Source organism: Acomys minous, assembly GCF_964271855.1.
Source record: "Acomys minous genome assembly, chromosome: 2".
Classification (NCBI taxonomy): domain Eukaryota; kingdom Metazoa; phylum Chordata; class Mammalia; order Rodentia; family Muridae; genus Acomys; species Acomys minous.
In genome coordinates, this window is record NC_140484.1 from 110392284 (window position 1) to 110410800 (window position 18517).

Here is an 18517-nt window from a genome sequence, read left to right on the forward strand (position 1 = left end):
ATGGGTTGAGCACCCCTGACCCAAATGTCTAAAAATGAAAAATGCCAATTTGGCCATCAGTGTGAATATCCTTTAATACACCTAATTTTTTCTTGCAAAAAATTACTAAAAGTATTATAAAATGACAATAAGGCTAGGTATGTAAGGTACATATGAAGCATGAATGACTTTGGCCCTGAGATGTCCCATTATACATATAAGCAGGTATAAGCCTAGCATTCTAGTGTGTACCTGTATTGATTCTTCAGTCCAGGGTGTCCCAGTGCACAGGGTCTCCCAGTTTGAGAACTACATTAAAAATATTCACTAAAAGAAGCTGATTTTTCACGAAACTATGTAATAAGCTTCTGATGGTCCCAAATGATGTTTCCCAGTGGCTATTCATCATGACCAGTGCATAATTTTCCAGGGGGTGAAACTGGAGATTTCAGCAAAAGATATCAGGCTTCTGGTTTTATGGACATACAGGGAGCATTCAACAGCTTGACCTACCATGAGGTAGGGGTCAATACATCTATTTAAGTTGTGGGAGGATGTTATAATACAGTCTCTTTGTGCTAATATTTATAAACAGGACCCACTGTTCCCCACCACCATCTTGTTTTCTCCATAATTAATTAGGCAGAGAGGCAAAACTGCTTTAGCCTGTGACTGAATGTTCCCAAATGGAAAGTACCCAGGTTGGTGCGGTCAAATGTTATGAGCCTGTACAGTGGTCTCTTGTCTGTGGTTTCTAAAGGAAATTTTAATTTGAAACCATTTACTCCGTGATGCTATGAGATTAAAAAGAAAAACCTGCTTAATCAGTACAGAGAATTTACCCAAGTTTCCCAACTGTTAGCATCATACAAAGTCGGTCTACTTGTAAAAGTGAAGAAATTCATACTGCTAGGTACCACTATCTAAACTACTTATTTTTGCCAGGTTTGCTAGCTTTTAGGTTTTGTACTCCAGGGCATTATATTGCATGCGAATCATCTCTATTGTCTATTCTGATTCAGTTTCTCAGTCAGTTTCTCCTTGTTTCTCATGACCTTGGTACTCTCAGAGGGTATTGGGTCGGATATTTTAAGTGCTTTCAACTTTGGTTTGTTTGAGCTTTTCTTGTGAGTAGATGGGGGTTTGAAGATTTAGATGTGGGTAACATACTATAGATGTTGAGTTCTTTCCTCAGTTTACCACTTTGGGAAACATACGCTGTCAATATGAACACTTGGCCTTGGTCACTTGGCTAGAGTTCACTCTCTTCTGGACTTCTCACTGGACAGTTACTTTCCTATAAGCTTCTTGGGGCACATTGGAAACAGAGCCTAAAGTAGACCCAAGGGGATAGGAATTAATTCCCATCTCTTTGAAGAGCGAAAACTTGCATGTATTATTGGGGATTCTATTAGAAAGACAAAACCCTTCTCCTCCACGTGCTTGTTGGTTCAGTTAATTATATCATTAAGACTTTTTTTAAAGTAGGTAATAACAACCTCAATGTCATGGGATTGTGGTGTGGGTTTAGCTTTGTAAATAATCAAAACCAAGCTCTTCATTCTATGTTCTCTTTGCCATCTTTCCTTTGCTTACAGAAGAAGCTGTGGCAGACACACCGAGAAGATAGAAAACAAATTCTATATATCCTATCATGAATGGAGTGTTGTAAGAATTACTGCAGGAAGGGAAAGCAAATCCATACTCTGAAACATGTGCTAATTGCTATGAAAACCATGAATCTCTCCATGATGTAAGAAGCTCAATGCACCAGTCTACCACCCTTTGAGAGATGGGTCCCTAAAGGATGGTTCCATGTGGACTTCCAGTAGATGAGCTCTCAGCAGATGAGGCAAGATGAGAAGAAGTCTAGGATGCCCCCAAGACTTGGAAACCCATGTGGTTTCCTTTTGTCATTAATTACTATCTAGGCAATTTATTTGTAACCCTTTCACAAATACTAGTATACAAGGAAAAGAGACAAGCCAACATTTATAAGACAGAAAATCTTATCTGACCCATGGGATCTCCTAGCCAAATGAATACATGATGCCTGAGGGAATGGCGCCATGCAGACGGTCTCATTCCAAAATCTCATCTGTTAGGTTCACCAGCATATTCTGAATGCCTCTCTCTTTCTGCCTGCACATATTTGTGGTGTCATTGGTTTTACTCAGATGTAAGAGCTGCATGGGGTTCTGTTTCCTCAGGCACAGTGCTGGCAGAGAAGACTGGACAAGGAGGAAAGGCAAACAGAATAATCAGTGAAGACTGTCACCCTGACCACCTTGTTGAAAGATTTTTCTCTTACCCTTCAGGGTGGCTCTCCACCATGCCAAATGTTGCCACAGTATCAACTCATAATCAGCAGAATTGATCTTGCTTATTCATTTAATTGTTCCCTGTATGGCTTCCTTACAACTATATAAACTCTACAAGAGAGAATAACCGTTCTCTTATCATTTCTGTACCCTAGTGCAGGAAACAATGCCTCTCACCTAAGAGGTCCTCAATGAATATTAGTGGAATCTGTGATTCATAGGAAGATCTCTTCTTGTCCTGTATGCTCTCTTTCACTGTGTCAATAAGTATCAGTGACAAAAAGTCATTCTGATGATGATAACTTTTGTTTCATGTCATCCCCCAATCTGCAGAGCTCAGTGGTTCTGAAGAATATGATTTCTGTCAGTCCAGGGACTGCCTTTTAACACAACAGCCAGCTGTGGTGGAGAGTAACTGTGCCCTTTGGAGTCAGGCAGATACCACACAGTAGCTATGACCCCGTAGAAGGCCATGAGGCATTTTTCAACAGTTTGGCATATATTTGCATAAAATTCCAAGAAGGGCACATGGATGCCATCTTTTGCCCCATTCAGAATAGGTCTTTGTAGCCAGAGAAAGAACTGGTCCCCATCCAATACAGCACTGGGCGATCCCTCAGCCAAACATCAGGAACAGGGCTGTATTGTTCATCTCACCCTGGTGCCGGGGTTATCTTAACTCCTCAGTTCCCATTTCCACTGGACTCCAATCAGTGTCAAAGAGACAGGCACTGATCTCTACATTCTGGGCATTCTGAGGTCAACTCAGTGACCGGTTCCCTTAGCCCTCCCCTCTCCACCCCCTTGCTGTTTACCAAATGAAAACAATTGTATTCAAGATTGAGCTGTGCAAAGATCACTGGCAAGGCACTGTTTTTAAGGAGGCAGGATTCCGTTTGTGTTTTAACTATCAGAATGACCCAAAGAAGCTGGGTATGGCGGCACCTGCATCTAATAGCACTCAGGAGGCAGAAGCAGGAAGTGTGACTCTTAGCCTCAGCTACCTTGTGAGTTTTAAGCCAACTGATGGGACAGAGCAAGACTTTGTCTGTAAAAACAAACAAGATGACTGAAACGAAAGAATAAACAAATATAGAATTCATCCCGACTTGACTAGGACACCAGCTTTTCTTCTCCTTGCCAGCTAGGGCTGGTCTCTGAATGCTTTGGTGGGGCTATGTGGGGAGGGCCAAATGGGAAACACAGGACCATTATATCTGAGTGCAGTGGAAAGGAGATCACCTGTGTGTTAGTTAGCTAGTTGGTTAGTTAGTTAGTTAATTAGTTAGTTAGTTAGTTAGTTAGTTAGTTAGTTAGTTAGTATTCTCTCTGCTGTTTCAAATATCTGAGAAGAGGTAACTCAAAGTTTAAGGGACACAGTCCATCATGTGTACGAAGGTATAGCAGCAGGAATGAGGCAGTTGGCCACACTGAAGCCACACTTATGCAGTCAGGTATCCCAGCCCATAGAACTCTGCTGCCCACGTTTAGGGTAGGTATTTCCACTTTAATTAACTTAATCTAGATGATCCCTTATAGGCATGCCTGGAAGCTTGCTTCTTTGATAATTCTAGATCCTGACAAGTTGACAGTAATAATCCTTAACCATTACCAAACTGGCTCTAGGTGTACTATCTCTCAAACCTCTCATGGATTTCCACATTTCAGAGAGCTGAGATCCACTTGTGCCCTGTCTGGGACTGTATAGGTCTAGAGTTACTGCTGTAGGGTCCTGCTTATGTGGTGTGATGGAACAAAGCATCTCTACTCTCCAGGTTGCAAGCTCATGGGGCAGGGAAATTCCCATCCTCTTTCTACTCTTTTCCCCTCTGTATCTACAAGACTGACACATGAGGCCCTACAGAATGCTTTGCTAGACGAAAGCAGAAATTTCCAGAAGAGATAGATATTCAAGGGAAGAAAGGGAAAAGAAAACATTCTGGCTGATTTAAACCTTCATTAACTCTTTTAGCAAAGGCATAGCTAGCAGAGGCATGGAATGAAATGTCTTGGCAGAAGTGCATTTTCCAAGAAGAGCAAAATAGCATGAAGGCGCTTTCCTGGGAGGAAAATCTAACAATGGTGTTTGTAAGCTTGGTATGGTTTTCAAAAAGCAATACACCTTAATTTCAAGAATCATCCTCTATTCCCATCTCATTTTATTATCTGTGGCAAATACATCCTTGGATTGCTGGAGTATTGATATGACTGTGGATGTCTGTGTGGTGGGCAGTTGTGCCAAGAATGCATCCAGTTTCAATACGATGTGTAGCCAAAAACTGCAGAAAAGCCTATGAAAGCAAAAATGCCAAACAGGGAAAATATCAAAATATTGTGTTATTTGCTATATGTTTGTGTATTGGTCAGTTGTTTAAAATGTACAATTTGCTGTGAATTCTTCATGCATTCTAAATAAATGAACTAATTTTAAAATATTGAAACTAATTGCAAGGATTGACGATTTTTTCTATCAGTTTAGCCACACATCTATCATTCCTTTTGCACGTTCACCCTCCCTGATATTTTCTTGCCCTTCCCACTCTCCACTTCTCCATTATTTTCTTTTATAGTTAATCCCTTCTAGCTTTGAAATTGTCATTAATTTTTTTGTATTTCACATAGGGGAGAAAGAATGCAGTATTTGTCTTCGTGTGCTTGGCATATTTTGCTTAGCACGGTCTTCATTTCTATCCATTCTTATATGCCACAATACCATCCTTGCTTTTGTGTGCATGTACACTACATCTTATTTCTATGTTCCTCTGATCACTGGCATGTAAGCTAGGACTAGGATAAACAGTGGTTGCTATGCCTCTCATATGTTGACTTCATTTCCTTTTGTGTGTGTAGCAGGTATTAGTGCATTTTGACCATGTGAGATTGAACTCAGGTTTGTGTGACTGATTTTGTATTTTGTTGTCTAACAAAGACTTCTAAATTGTAGGGCCTCAAGACTGTAATGTCTCATCACTACATATTGTGCTTGGAGCTTACTTTCACGGATGTACTCAACACTTCTAATTCCTCAAAGCCTGATGACCCTATTCCCACTTGCGGAAAGCCCACTCTTGTTACCAAAGAGATCTTGCCTACTCTGGTCTCTATTTCCAGCTTCTGAGACTTGTCTTGACTCCGTTCAGGTAGCTGCATTGCATACTGGATGCTGAAGGTAAAGAGAAACGCAAGAATTGCGTGCAGGAGTAAGGCTCTGTCCTCCCATTGGAGGCTCCTTTACAGTTATGATCTATGATTCCCGTTGCAACTTTTTATTCTTTAATCATTTCATCATGTGTATATGTGCATGTGTATGTGATGGGATGAGGGCTGTGTGTGTGTGTGTGTGTGTGTGTGTGAGAGAGAGAGAGAGAGAGAGAGAGAGAGAGAGAGAGAGAGAGAGAGAGAGAGTTCAGGTGCTTGCAGAGACTAGAAGGCTGGATCAGACTTCCTAGATCTAGAGCGACATGGAATTGTAAACCGCCTGACATGCTTTCTGGGGTCTGAACTCAGGTGCTCTGCATAAGCAAAATACAGCTTTAGCTGCTGCACCATCTCTCCAGCCCTCATTCCTTTCTCTCAAAGAGAACAGAACAGGAAATGACTAGGAACAAAGGTTTTATTTTATGTGAGCCGGACTGCAGGGGTGCCCTTCGAGATGGGATGATAGTGTCATGTTCTTTAGTAGTGTCAGCATTCTGCCTGGCTTTGTCTGAGATGGATGTTAGCATGGGTATAGCCTCCCCAAACGATTGCACTGAGATTATGCCCAGCTTAAAGGAGATTTGCTGATGAGTCTGCGGCTTAGTGCTGCTCATAGCAATTATCTTTGTTTTGAAAGCAATAGAATTGAATGGACCCATTTTAGATATGTGGTGAATTAAATCCCTTCAATTAGCTGAGCAACTGAGCACCTACTATAAACCAGACATAAGAAAAATATAAACCTATTAGTCTTTTATTTGTATAAAACAACTGCAAAAAAGTAATTAATGGGCTGATGAGATGGCTCAGCTATTAACAGCACTAAATGCTCTTGCAGAAGTCCCAGGTTGAGTTTCGAGCACCCACATGGTGGTTTACATCCATTCATAACTCCAGTTACAGGGGATAAAACACACCAATTCTGATTTCTATGACATCAAAATGCATTCGATGTATAGCATATATTCAGGCAACACACTCATACATAAAATCAAATAAAAAATTAAAAAGTTCAAAAAATTTTGAAGTGATTAAGGAGGGAAAACATCAAAAGGACGTAAATACATGCAAATAAAATAAAATGGTCTTTTGTTGTTAGCCGAGACTTTGCAAAATGGCTGTTTTATGTATGGGCTAAGTACTTTAGCATATTTTTTCCATTGAGTCTAGCTTTCAAAATAGGCCTGGAGTAGGTGTCATTGTTATACTCCAGATAAATTTGCTGGAGTGCAGAGGCATTCCTTAGAGTCACGTGATTTCACAGCAGAGTCACAATTCAAGCCCAGACGTAATTGCAGGTGCTGTTGATGCAGCCAACTGCTTAGTATCTCTGAGCTATGTCATTGTTTGCCATGAGGTTATTCTCACCATTCTCCCAGTAGCCCACTACCATAAAAGAACAAGGAAAGACGGTCTGGTGTGATGTGAGTTTTAAAGCCAAGGAGTGGTCTTCTTTGGTTGTTGTGAGCATTCCTGACAAAAGGCCTTGGTGTTTACAGCCTGGGGCAGCTCCCGAGGAATTAACTATGGAAGTGGTCTGGCGGTGGGTGCCCAGAGATGAACATCCATTGGCTCTATCGGAGATGGTGTGGAGGAACCTGATTAATTGCCCAAAGCCATATGACATGTTGTCACTTCCTGGATAAACACGTATGCAGCCACTTACCTTTGATTCTCTTTCATGGGACTTCCGGTGTCCACATGATGACTCTGCTGACCCCTCAGTCTGAACCCTCTGCTCCCATCCACAGGCTAGACCCTTGAGAGGAGGAGCAACAGGTTATAAGTAGCTTGAACCTACCACAAACTGGATCTTCAAAAAAAAATTCTTGCAGGTAACACCAGAGCAAGCAAGGCAGCAGTGACTCTAGAAGCAGAAGAACAACTTAGGTGAGCTGGCTATCTGCCAGCTTGTCTCCCCAAGGTCATTTGATAATGTGTGTCCAAGAAGAGAGATCAGAGATTGCATCTTGGACAAACAGGAGCTTGGGGTTGTTAGGAAGTCCAGATTTGAAAAGCCAAAACCTCCGAGGGGAAGACAGCATTGAAGTGAACCGGGATTTTAGCATGCATTAAAAAGCAGACAAGGGAACATCATCTAACCTGTTCCCAGTGCGATTTATGAGCTTACAAGGTTAAATGCCTTAATAACAAAACTTAACAAGTGTCTCACTAGAAAACACACTATTTTCCAGCTCTCTCATTAACTAAGGTCTTTCTGAAACTGTTAGCAACCAGGAGTGATAGATAAAGTAAGATAAAGTAAGGATTACTGCAAGAATGTAAAGTTGGGCCTAACATCTGCAGATCAAGGGGTACAACTTACTAAGTAATGTGAAAATGGAGGACAAATCATGTGGTCATTTCAATAAGTGCATTCAATATGTATCAAAGCATTCACATTTGTTCACAAATAGACTCTTTAAAATTTCTACTTATTGTGTGTGTTTAGTGTTTTATCTGTCTGTGAGTCTGTGTACCACACATGCACCTCTAGTTCCCACTTGTACACTAGGGGTTGGTGTTGCACATAGTTATGAGGCTCTGTGTGTGCACTGGGAATTGCACACTTTGGAAGAGCAGGCAGTGCTATTAACTATTGAGACATTTCTCTATCTCTTTGTGAAAAAAAAACCTCTTAACAAAATAGAAATGCAAAGAAATGTATCAACATGATCAAGGTTATCTAAAGGAACCCTATTTTTTCTCTCAGACTTAATAATGAAACAATGAAAATTATTCTCTAAATATCTGAAATAAGGACATAGACCCTTGCTAGTATCATTTTGGGCCAGGGACAGTCATGTTATGGAGCCTAGACTGGTTTCGAAGTTATGATCCCCTTGTTTCAATCTGTCTAGTATTGGGCTTATAGGTGTGTGCGATCATGCCTGGCTCACTGGCCATTCTTATCCAATGTTATATGTTGAAAGTGTTACCTAACACAATAAGTAAAGCAAATAAATAAAAAAAGGATGAAAAGGAAAAAATAAAACTGTATTTGTAGATTACATATATGGATAATATAAACGATGAGTAAAAATATCCTATAAGTATCTAAGACAGAATTTTGTTCTTGTGACAAATACCTGAGAAAACCCAGCTAAGGGAGGACAAATTTTTTTTGGTTCATCACTTCAGAGGTGTCAATCAATGGCTTGGCTGGCTCCATTGCTCTTGGCCAGAGGAAAGACAGAGACATGATGGTAGCAGGAGTACGTGGCAGAGGCTGCTCACTTCTCAGAAACCAGGAGGAAGATATGGAAAGGAGTTTGGGCACAAGGATTATCTTTCAAGGGCATGGCCCCAATGACTGACTTCCTCTTATCAGACCCCAACTTCTACAGAGGCCTTCTCCCAGCAAATAAGGAATCTATCATGGGATTAACCCACTGATTACATCAGAGTCCTTGTGATCCAGTTACCTCTTAATGATTGGGTCTAGAAACAGAGGCTGGAGCCTGATCAGGCATTCAAAATCAGCCTTGGCTACATAGTGAATCTGGGGTCATCATGAACCCTGTGAGAATCTCCAAAATAAACAAGGAGCTAGAAAAGAGCACAGGTGGTAGAGGGCTTGCCCAGCATGCAGGAGGTCCTGAGTCTGATCCTCAAGGCTATTGACACTAGACATAGTGGTAGGCACCTGTAATCTCAGCACTCAGAAGCTAGAAACTCAGGATTAAGAACTCAAGGCTATATAAAAGGACCAACCATAGTGCAGAAGAGCAAATATCTAAGGAGTCTACTGCCGAATTGCAAGTGACTACAAAGCTTCAGTATTCGAGTGGCATTACTGTAACAATAGACAAACATACCTAAAGAACAAAGCAGACAAAGCAGGAGATACCAGCAGGTCAGTAGCAAATCTCAGGAATCCTTCATGTCCTTCAAAGGGGAACTAGCTTCGCTGACAAGCACACTGGACTGCTCTCTCCATTGTGCACACACGGAGAGTGGAGAGTTGTCAAGTCACAGTGAGGACCTTCGACTTGGGGTACAGTGCACTCAGGCCTCTGGAGCACTTTGACTGCTATGGCTCAGATTTTTCACTGATAGGATGACCCCTGAAGCAGAAAGAGAGGAAGCCTTCTGTTGGAGAACATCCCAGGAGATGGAGTGATTCGGAGCACACCACTATGTGGATGGATGGAAGGCACATTAGCCCAACTGCTGGAATTGTGGGTACTGAGAAGATAGAAACTTAAAGGGCGGAAGCATGGTGAAATTTTTAAAGAGGAATGTCAGAAAGTAGCAGAGATGCTGGGTTGGAGTGAGGGATTTCTTCTGCCTCTGCACGGAGGGATGCTTAGAGGGCAGTCAAATTGCAAGAAAGGAGGACTGAGAAGCCACCTGCTGAGATGGCAGGCAGCCAGTTACTGAGGGCACCAGCTGCCAGGCCAGCTTCAGACCTCCTACTGTCCTCCATATCTCTTGTTGCTGTGTTTGAAATACACACACACACACACACACACACACACACACACACACACACAGAGAGAGAGAGAGAGAGAGAGAGAGAGACAGAGACAGAGACAGAGACAGAGACAGAGACAGAGACAGAGACAGAGACAGAGACAAAGAGAGAGATGGAGAGAGATGGAGAGACAGACAGAGACAGAGAGAGAGACAGAGAGAGAGAGACAGAGACAGAGACAGAGACAGAGAGAGAGAGGGAGAGACAGACAGAGACAGAGAGAGAGACAGAGACAGAGAGACAGAGACAGAGACAGAGTTAGAGACAGAGAGACAGAGAGAGAGAGACAGAGAGTTTTAGGTTTTCACTCTAGTGGAATATAAAAGTCTTCTATTAACTATTAACTTGACACAAACTGGAGTTATCTGATAAAGTCTTAATGGCAGAATTTCTTTGATCTGACTGGCCTGTGGGCATGCCATTTTTTATTGTTATTCAATATAGGAAAGCCTGGTCCACCGTGGGTGGTGGCATCCTTGGATAAGTGGCCTCAGGTAGGATAAGGAAGGTGGCTGAATATAAGGAAGGTGGCTGGCTGAATATGAGTCAGAGAGTAAGCCAGTAAGGAATGTTCCGCTATAGTTTCTGCTTCTGTCTCCTGTCTTGAATACCTGACTTGGTTTCTCTTGACAACAAACAACAGCAAGTAAACCCTTTCCACCCCAAATCGCTTCGGCTATGATGTCTATCACAGCAGCAAAAACACTGTAACATTGTGAAATTCCTCCTAGCATATGGCTCAAAAAATCCTTGAAGTGTCCAGAATGGTAAAAGGCATCCTGGGAGGCAGATGAGAGAATATGATAGCGGTGAATGTCATCAAGGTACATTGTACACATGTATGGTAAATTCACAATGAAACTCGTTTTATCTAATTATTTGTAATTACTATATTTTACCAAAATACAATTTGAAAATATGTCGTTTGTATGCCAATGAAGGGACTGGTGGCTATAATTCTTTGGGTAGCTTCAGAGTGGGGGCTGGTAACAAAATACTCAAGATATCATTGGATGGTTAGGACATGCAGTTTCTAGGGAGTGGAGAGTGGAGCAGAGCCAACACTGAGTTATTTATCAATGACCAGTTGTGCCTATATTATTATCATGCCTACAAGATGGAGCCTCTGTATGAACCCAAAAGGACTGTGTCCTGGGTACTTCCAGTTAGATGAATGTGTGAAATTTTAAAAAGGGCACCTGGCTAGAAAAAGTACAGAAACTTCACCACTCCTCACATTCTTTAATGTAGTTCTCTCATCTTTATTTTTATTAAATCCATTGTAATATCCTTTAAAACCAGTCAGTAGCCACAGGTGAAGTGTTCCCTTGAGTTCCTTGAACTGCTTTATCAAATTATTCAACCCAAGGATGGTCTTTTAGTTAGGTTTCTTTCTATTGTTGTGATAAAACTCCATGAACAAAACCAAATTGGGAGAACAGCATACAGTTTCGAATCTATCATGGATGGAAGTCAGGGCTGGCTGTGGAGGAATTCTGCTTACTGGCTTGCTTTTCCTGGCTTATTTAGTTTGCTTTCTCGTACACCTTGGGATCGCCTGCACAAAGATGGAACCATCCACAGTGGGCTGGGCCCTTTCACGTCAATTATCAGTACAGAAAATGTACCACAGGCTTACCTACAGGCCAGTCTTACTGGGATGTTTTCTCAATTGAGACTCCCTCTTCTCAGATGACTCTAGCTTTAGTCAAATAGATAAAACAATAACAACAACAACAAAACTAAGCTACGCAGATGGACCTATAGGAACTCCTGGTTTATGATTGCTTCGTCATAAACTGATCTTTGTGATGGGTGCTTCTGAAGCAGGGCTGACCTAGGACTTAAGATCTTACCTGTGGGGTCTAATGTTATCTCCAAGGAGATAGTGTCAACAGTGAACTATATTAGTGGACACAAGCTAGCACCTGCTGAAGAACTGTGTGCTTTCTCTGTGTTTGTAGATGGGGGACCCCATTATATCCACAGTAGAATTGGTAGTTGGAATATGAACACAGGGAAATCTCTCTAAAGGACTTTTCTTTCTCACTCAAATCACGAAAAGTGATTTGGTGTTGCATAACCTCTTGTTTGCTGTGTTCCCCTTTCCTCATTTGTGGGATCCACACTCTAGTCAATGTAACCAGAGATCTCTACATACTGTTACATATTTAGCACAACCCTGAACACAAGGCACTGAAATCAGTTCTTCAAATCCTTCAGATTGTCTCCAAGACAATGTACCTAGTAGCCTGGGGACAGAGGTGACAAAATGCACTCTCCAAGGCCTCTGGTAAGTCACATTGATGTGTTTCTACTCTTCAGGACTTGAACAGATTTGTTTCATTCTGCCAAGTTGTCAGGTAGACAAGAGAACCTCTTTGAAAACCAGAGGGGGAAAAATAAACTATTTCACATTGACTAAAATATCTTCCATTTACAACTTAAGCTTAGAATCTGAAAAATAAAAGACAAAAGAATCACCAATATAGATTTATGCTTGCTCATAATGCAAGCTCAGTCAAATAGGAAAATTTGACTTGATTTTTGAAGACTGCCCTAGGAGGAAGGGAAGAACTGATCTCTTATCCTTTAAAAAAAAAAGATGAATTTATTTATTATGTATACAGTACTCTGCCTGTATGTACACCTGCTGACCAGAAAAGGGCATCATATCACACTATAGATGGTGTGAGCCACCATATGGTTGCTGGGAATTGAACTTAGGACCTCTGAGCAATCTCTCTAGACCCTCTTATTCTTTTTTGAACTGGAGTATTGCATATTCATATTGGTAAGATCAGTGTTCAATCACGTTGTGTTCCATCTTGATTAACATGGCTATTTGGAACATTGTCTGATTTCAGCCAAATCATGTAACAGAGATGACTGAATATGTGGCCCAGTAATTCTATCAAATAAATCTTCCCTCTTGTTTCCCTTCTCAGCTAGTCTATCAGTAGCCCTAATTGCTTTCTCGGTCACCTTGGGCACAGCCATTTCATGTCTTAGTTTGTGAAAATTTGAACTTATTATAACCTTTACTTATATCTTGTGACTTGAGTGTAAATGCCCCATAGGTTCATGTAATTGAACACTTGGTCCTTGACTGTTTTGGAAGAATGCAAACCATTCAATGGGTAAGTAAGTCCTTGCTGGAAAAGGGCTATGCCTGGTAGACCCCTAGGTTTACAGCCCACCTTCCCTCTCCATCCTGGGATTTTTTTTTCTAACTTGAGCTTGCAAAGGTTTTGTACATATTGCCCCCAAGTGCTATGAGTTCATATGTGTCCAAAAATGCTATTTCCTCACAGTCATCCATTGCCTCTATCACATAGTCTCTCCACTCCTTTCTTAAAGTGTGAGCCAAAAGAAACCTTTTCTCCCTTAAATTGCATTTTGTCAGCTACTTGGTCACAGCAAATAGAAAAGTAAGCAAAACATGAATCTCTGTAAATGCTCTATAGACTAACAAGTAAGTCAAGCACTCCTGTGGTTTAGTTTGATTGCTGTTGCTGTGATAGAATCTCCAATGAGAAGGTAGCCCAGAGGTGAAAGGGGGTTATTTTCCTTATAATTCTATACCACAGTTCATCACTGAGGGGAAGTCAAGGCAGGTACTCAAAGTGTCCCATCCATTGTCAAGGGCAAAGAAAGAATAAATGCATGGGTATTTGTTTGTTTGCTTGCTTTCATCTAGTTCTCTTCTCTGTATATAGTTAGGACCTTCTGCCTAGGGAAAGTTACTGCCTGCCATGATTGGGTTGTCCCCCATTAATTGACAGACAAGGCAATCTCCCACAGATATGCCCACAGGCCAACCTGATGGAGATAATTCCTTACTAAGATTCTCTTCCAAGGCGACTCTAAGTTGTGTCAAGTTGACAGAACTAACCAACATACCATGGAGGGAAAGCATTTTATAACACATTTGTTTTTTACTGTTAAACAATGAGCTTAGCACATACCGTGGACAAGGTTCCCAGGGCATAATTTATGGTCCTTATCCCCTGAGGCCATATTATCTTACTTAGTTGTGAAAATGCAGCTGCCTTGAGAATGAAACTTCTTATTTAAGACCTGATCATTCATAAAAGTGGCAGAGAGTAGTTTGAGCACCATTGATTCCGCATGAACATTGGGACCTTGAGAAGCTTGTGCTGTTCCCTCCCAGAGTCAGCTGCATCTCTCACTCCCTGTGTAATGTCAAGGAGATGCATAAGGAAGATTCATCTTGATATTAGCTTCATTGTCTCATTTTAGATGCATAGTGGGAGTCTCAAGGAAGGCGCTATTATTTAGAGGCATTCATACTGGCATTTTCATCCACGCCTCCTTTCATTCAAAGACTCTTCCTGGAGTTAATGCCAGTTTAAGTGTGTCGTTTTCGGATGTTAAATGTGGTATCTTTGGAGGAAAGTGCTCTTTCTGTCACCTAGAAGCTGAGTGACAGGATTGTAAAATGTGGCCAGAGCCTAAAATGTTTTTTTGTGATTCATGGTGATGAATCTTTGTCCTTTGAGTTTGGTGGGGGTTTGTTTTGTTTTGTTTTGTTTTTGGGTTTTAGATGCAGCCTGAAGTCACTTGGAGGAAATCTGGTGTGAAATATGTGAAATAAGGAGGTCAGCCATGCTGATGGTGAATATCTTACTCTGGTCAGAAATAAGCAAATAAATGAAATAGTAGGAGCGGCTTCACTCTCTTCCATCTTCTCCTTGTGGGACTGAGCAATGATTTCTGTAAATACTTGGGGCAGGTTGGGCAGGCTGACCTCCCTGCGTCTAGCAGGTGCATTATTGTGTCATAAAATCAAAGTCCAGTGGCTGTGAGATGGCTTGCCATGGCTGAAAGACATCAGTTTTAGAGTCAAACCAGCCAGGGTTTGGCTCTTGATAGTTAAATTTGCTGGCCTTAGGTAAGTCATTTAAACTCTCTGAATTTCCATGGCCCCTTCTGTAAAATGGGTAGCCCCACAATCATCTCAGGCATATTTGGGGGCAGGCATTATATGATGTAATGTGTGTTTTTAGAGGACCTGCCCCTTGGCAGGCTTTATCCATGGGTAGTGACTGTTTAGGTGAGCCTCCAGTCTCAATTTATTTATTCTTACTTTCTGGAACAACCTGTAGGGTGTGTCAGCTCCTCATCTTCAGGGCACTTCACTGATAGAGAGCATCAAACTCACTGAGTTATGCAATCCTCTTATTGCACACTATGCTCTTGGCGTCGTCTGTATTTTTCATGCTCCTTTAGCAGTTCGTGACCTCCTTGAATGCGTGAACTCATCTTGTTTACATTTTATCCCTGGTACCTATGTACATTGGTTTAGTAGTTGAAAGTGGATGTGAAGACAGATAATGAGATGGATGAAAAACAGAAGATAAATTTCTTAAGATAGAGAGACAAGATCTGGTAGCCAAAAAATAAAACAAGAGAGGTTCAGAGGCATTGCCTGTGTTTTCCTGTCATACATATTTCTAGCTAAGCTACCCCTGGATGGTGCTGATCCACATGACTACACAAGGAAAACACACACACACACACACACACACACACACACACACACACACACACACAGAGTTTTTAAATGTAACTTAGAAAGATGAAGAAGTACCTAATATGGGTTGGTATTTTCCTAATTAGATCTTGTTTATAATACAAAATAAATAAATATATTGTTGGAGGTTGGTCTGATGCTCTGTATTTTAATGATAATTATTGGCCTCCAAGATCTGCTCAGAGAAGCACATTCTCATGTATACCTGTCCTTCTTGTGTAAATCTTGCTTTACCTAATTTACAGTGATTGGTTAATAAGAGATGCTGAAGCTTTGGATATGGGTGGAAGAACCAAAAGGGAGAGGAGAAGGAGAAGGAAAGAAAATGGACCAGCACCATGGTTTAGTATGGGAAAGGGGCACATGGCTGGGTCAGCATGGATGGAGGAGATGGAGAACATTCACAAATATTTTAGGATCATGGGAGGTAGCCTAAGATGGGGCTAGGAGGGAAAGTTAGTCTAGAAGGTTAATATATGCTATCTGCCATGCCACAGGTAAAGGCTTGTTCTAAAAATTACAACAGGTGTCAGTGTCTTTATTTATTTGATTGATAGATGGTAAAGAATATCACCATAATAATTATAGCCTAATAATAAACATTATTGGGCATACCATTTAAATTAACCAAAACAATATATTCTTAAAAATTAGTCCTCCCCTCTCTCTCTCTCTGTGTATATGTGTGTGTGTGTATGTGTGTGGTGTGTGTGTGTACATTTCACTATGTCTGTGTTCCTGTACACATGTATGTATGTCCCTGCATGTAGGTAAACATCAGGAGTTATTTGTGTTATTTTTCAGTCTCTCACTGGAATCTGTGCTCACCAATTAAGCTAGGCTGCCTAGCCAGAAAAGCCCTAGGTGTCCTCTAGTCTGCCTCTCAAATTCTGGGGTTGCGAGCGTGCTTCACCACACCCAGCTTTTCTCAGGAGCACTGGCAATGGAGCTCAGGTCCTCATGCTTGAAGAGCAAGTGATTGGCCGACAGCCGGTTTGCTTAACACTATAAATGGATTTTCACCAGTAACAGTTGGTCATTAGCACATCTCATGCCTCTGAACATCAAATGGTCATGTGTCTCTTTTCCAAACAGCACAATCCTTGTGCCTTGAGTATAACTCAAAGTACTAGCCCATTCTGAACTAAGAGTCAAGTGAAGTGCTGACCTTCCAGCCTGACCTTGTGTCTTCATATCAGTAACACACATCAGAAGGGGTACTTATGTACACACACCTCAAACACGCTGTATATATAATAGTGAAGTAAGAACCAGTAGGGCAATGCAGGAAGCACTCACACAGACAAGGAGAGAGTGGGAAGCTCAGAGTCATCCTTGGTCAGAGCCATCCCTGGCCAGAGCCAGGAAATCCTCAAGGCTGACATTATAAAGACTCTCTACCCCGGGAGGAGAGTGAGCGGGCCTTCACACCCATGCACAAGCAGCTCTGATCTAGAGTTTCCCTGATGCTGCCACCCAGAGTTCAGCAAACACTCTGCCAGGGCTGCAGCAGTTCAGGCCCACAAAGTTAGCCATTAGACACTAGAATGTGGAATTCTGCTGCTCTAACAGCCCACATCCGCTGGAACCCAACTGTTAGCTTGCACCACAACCAAGAGGCTGAAGTCTCCCTTTCTTTTCTTTTCCAGACCCGTGCCACAAATATTTCAGAGACAGAACTTAGAAGACCTTCCAAGCAAGGAAGACTGGAAAGTATATGCAGTATGTGTGAGAAGCGAAGACCAGCACAGGGTTAGTTGTGTTGGATATGGCTTAGGAGACTTGTCTCCTGATACAAAAGAGGAACCTTCACATCTCAGTGCAGGCCTGGGGTCGGGGGTGTGGTAAAAAGGGAGGACACGCCCCACCCAGACTGCAGCACCACTCTAAGAACAGCTTGTCTGGGCAGATGGGGAGTCCTCCACCTTGGGGCAGGGGTGGACAGGTCAAAGTGCTATGCTCTGTCACTGTCCATGGTGGTCTCAGAGCAAATATGGCAGATGAAAAGAAGTATCTGGAGCTGCCCATGAAGCCGACTTCCAGCAGCAATTTCTAGTCAACATCAGAGCACTGCTCCTCCATGGCCACCAACAAAGGACAGAAGTGGGTGGAAAAGGCAAGCAGCTGTTGTTCATTTCAACAGCCCCTGGTACAATATCCTTACTGGATGCTCTTCAGGGATCCCTTCATAACTCCCACCTGGAATAGTCTGTTGCTACTAGCAAGAAACAAGGACTTTTTTTTTCCTTATTTCTGTTTTACCAGAACTTTTAGGTAAGCATTAAGTGAAAATAAAAGTAATGAAAAGTCATCCAAGCTGATGAAAGAAGCTTAGCTTAGATGCATAAGCTACAGAACCTTTCTGTTCCCTGTGCAATTCTTTGAATAGTAATGTATTTGGCCTGCTTTGTTTGATGAGTTTTGCTACAATGCCATGCTCCTAACTAAAAAGAAATGTTTATCTACAAATAAAAATACAACAATGATACTAATAGCTAATGTTTTTATTTATTTATTTTAATTTTTAAAAATGTTTTAATTTTATTACACATGTGTAAAACAAACTACATACAGCAGGGAGAATCATGTGACAGTCATGAGAATATGCTTTGTATTTATCAGATATGAATTTACTACGTGCTTTGCACATATTAGCTGATTAAGTTCTCATAACAAGTGAGTCTGTGCCCTCATTGCCCAGTGGGCAGCTGAGAAAGGTTACTCACTCCTTCAAGGTCATGCAACAAGGTCATGAAGCAGCTGAGTCTGGCCTATTGTCCTTCCTCGTCAGCATTCATACAACCTGTTTCGTGTGCAGCAACACTTTTCTGCACAGATCAGTCTACTTTGCCAAGCGTGAAGTCTACATAAAGCCCTTGGTTTCTTACATAAGACCCTGGTGAGCAGATGAGTGTCAAAAATAAGAAGTGTTACAAAGGTAGAGTGGTCAGCAATTTATACATTTTTTTAATAAGGGGACAGAGC

At 41.6% G+C, this 18517-nt stretch overlaps 1 long non-coding RNA gene across 2 annotated transcripts in view; it reads left to right on the plus strand.

Moving 5' to 3' along the window:
* Positions 1-17967, plus strand: part of LOC311582863 — a 32471-nt gene extending 14504 nt beyond the window's left edge. For both annotated transcript variants that reach the window (XR_014774284.1, XR_014774285.1), the window contains 3 exons: positions 1578-1732; positions 5245-5440; positions 17182-17967. This is a non-coding gene — a long non-coding RNA (uncharacterized lncRNA). The remainder of the gene's footprint in view (positions 1-1577; positions 1733-5244; positions 5441-17181) is intronic.
* The last annotated feature ends 550 nt before the right edge of the window (positions 17968-18517 follow it).